This window comes from Lottia gigantea (assembly GCF_000327385.1).
Source record: "Lottia gigantea unplaced genomic scaffold LOTGIsca_131, whole genome shotgun sequence".
Classification (NCBI taxonomy): Eukaryota; Metazoa; Mollusca; class Gastropoda; family Lottiidae; genus Lottia; species Lottia gigantea.
Genome location: NW_008707443.1, coordinates 1 through 3589, shown reverse-complemented (window position 1 = coordinate 3589; position 3589 = coordinate 1).

Below are 3589 nucleotides of genomic sequence, written 5' to 3'. Positions count from 1 at the left end.
TGACAACCATCTTCCGCTGTATACAAACAAACTTTGCCAATGATTAATATTCGTTGAAAATTGTGTCAGTGGTGGAGTGTTCATTCTAAATCATATGAATTGCTTTTTCGCGGAGTCGCTTAATCTCCCACGAGGCATCATTATTCCGTCTTCAAAATATGACAACGTCGAGGTCAATTCAAGAGTAGAGGTCAATGACGCGGGAAACCCCATTTGAGAGTTACTTCCCCTTGAAAATTACACCGGATTTCCTAGACTCACGATTTGAAAATCGCTTAATGGATGTATTAAGCGTTTAATAATTAATTACTTGATTTTGCGGATTATAGAGTGATTTTGATGTATAGTTAGGACACCAGGTAAGTCCACTGATGAATATATACTGTTATTGGCCAAATTTGAGCAAAATTAAAATTGTATGTTCATCCTAAGACGTAGCATCCCTTTAACTTATGTAGATCTGATAGCATTGTAAGTCAATACAGTGTTTATAAAGTTTACAAAGCTAAAGGTCCAGGGATCAATCCCGGCATAGGTAGAGATTTTATTTCAACCAGTTGAACCCTGTCACTGGTGCAGATCGGAGGGACAGATAAAGAGAAGCGTCTAGTCGGATATAACGATTGTTTTCTCAACGTTGGTAATGTTACATATCATTTAACAGTTGTCTTATTTTCTGATTTTATTAGATGTATTGTCTCCCTTTACAGTTGTACCGTCTGTAGTTGAATCTACCTTCTGATTGCAGTATATGGACCAACTCCACTATAACGTACGAATGTAGGCCGTGCTATGAAATCTTCTATATCTTTCCCTTTCACATTTGGAATTTGAAGTTTGAAATTGCATTTTCTTTCAGGTTTTTGTGTGATGGTGAGAGATTTACACGCGGAAGGATTATTTTAAAAATAGTCGGATTGTGTGCACTGAGAGTCAGGCGGATGGACACACTCCGGTATTTCATGTGCCATCTGTTTCCATGTTAATTCTCAAAATTCAACCTTCTATAACTCCAGAAATCTCGTTGAAAACTTTCCAATATTTCACATGAAAGACTGGCCAATGCTTGATTTCTTCACAAAAATTCAATAAATCATGACTATGAAAATCTTGAACTAGTCAAAATGAAAGTAGACCACTACATTTGACACTATATATTGTTACATCATTGTCGTCAAGCAGGTGGTTCTTCTGGTGTTTGTAGTCGAAGTAATGAGATGGGTCGGCCGTCAGAATTTTTTCTGCAATCTTTTATTCGGAGGATCACTGTTCCGCTTGCTCCTGTAGATACGAGCCTAATCTATTTGTCATTTTATTACAGGTCTGATCTTATTTCTCATTTTATTACGGAGTTGATCTTATATGTCATTTTATAACGGGTCTGATCTTATTTGTCCTTTTATTACAGATCTGACCTTATTTGTCATTTTATTATGGGTGTGATCTTATTTGTCATTTTATTACGGGTCTGATTTTATTTGTCATTTTATTACAGGTCTGATCTTATATGTAATTTTATTACAGGTCTGATCTTACTTGTCATTTTATTATGGGTCTGATCTTATTTGTCATTTTATTACGGGTCTGATTTTATTTGTCATTTTATTACAGGTCTGATCTTATATGTAATTATATAACGGAGTTGATCTTATTTGTCATTTTATTACGGGTCTGATCTTATTTGTCATTTTATTACGGGTCTGATCTTATTTGTCATTTTATTACGGGTCTGATCTTATTTGTCATTTTATTACGGGTCTGATTTTATTTGTCATTTTATTACAGATCTAACCTTATTTGTCATTTTATTACGGGTCTGATTTTATTTGTCATTTTATTACAGATCTAACCTTATTTCTCATTTTTTTACAGGTCTGACCTTATTTCTCATTTTAATACGGAGTTGATCTTATTTCTCATTTTATTATGGGTCTGACCTTATTTGTCTTTTTATTACGGGTCTGATTTTATTCGTCATTTTACTACAGATCTAACCTTATTTCTCATTTTATTACGGAGTTGATCTTATTTGTCATTTTATTACGGGTCTGATCTTATTTGTCCTTTTATTACAGATCTGACCTTATTTGTCATTTTATTACAGGTTTGATCTTATAATATGAAATTTTATTATAGGTGTGATCTTATTTGTCATTTTATTATGGGTCTGACCTTATTTGTCATTTTATTACGGGTTTGATTTTATTTGTCATTTTATTACAGATCTGACCTTATTTCTCATTTTATTACGGGTCTGATCTTATTTGTCCTTTTATTACAGATCTGATCTTATTTGTCATTTTATTATGGGTCTGACCTTATTTGTCATTTTATTACGGGTCTGATTTTATTGGTCATTTTATTACGGGTCTGAATTTATTTGTCATTTTATTACAGGTCTGACCTTATTTCTCATTTTATTACGGAGTTGATCTTATATGTCATTTCATTACGGGTCTGATCTTATCTGTCCTTTTATTACAGATCTGATCTTATTTGTTATTTTATTACGGGTCTGATCTTATATGTAATTTTATTACAGGTCTGATCTTATTTGTCATTTTATTATGGATCTGATCTTATTTGTCATTTTATTATGGGTGTGACCTTATTTGTCATTTTATTACGGGTCTGACCTTATTTGTCATTTTATTACAGGTCTGATCTTATGTGTAATTTTATTACAGGTCTGATCTTATTTGTCATTTTATTATGGGTTTGACCTTATTTGTCATTTTATTACGGGTCTGATTTTATTTGTCATTTTATTATGGGTCTGATCTTATTTGTCATTTTATTACGGGTCTGATATTATTTGTCATTTGATTACAGATCTGATCTTATTTGTCATTTTATTACGCGTCTCATCTTATTTGTCATTTTATTACGGGTCTGATTTTATTTGTCATTTTATTACAGATCTGATCTTATTTGTCATTTTATTACGCGTCTCATCTTATTTGTCATTTTATTACGCGTCTCACCTTATTTGTCATTTTATTACAGGTCTGACCTTATTTGTCATTTTATTATGGGTCTGATTTTATTTGTCATTTTTTTACAGGTCTGATCTTATATGTAATTTTATTACATGTCTGATCTTATTTGTCATTTTATTATGGGTCTGACCTTATTTATCATTTTATTACGGGTTTGATTTTATTTGTCATTTTATTACGGGTCTGATTTTATTTCTCATTTTATTACAGGTCTGACCTTATTTCTCATTTTATTACGGAGTTGATCTTATTTGTCATTTTATTACGGGTCTGATCTTATTTGTCATTTTATTACGGATCTGATCTTATTTGTCATTTTATTACAGGTCTGATCTTATATGTAATTTTATTACAGGTCTGATCTTATTTGTCATTTTATTATGGGTCTGACCTTATTTGTCATTTTATTACGGGTCTGATTTTATTTGTCATTTTATTACGGATCTGATTTCATTTGTCATTTTATTACAGATCTGACCTTATTTCTCATTTTATTACGGAGTTGATCTTATTTGTCCTTTTATTACAGATCTGATCTTATTTGTCATTTTATTATGGGTCTGACCTTATTTGTCATTTTATTACGGGTC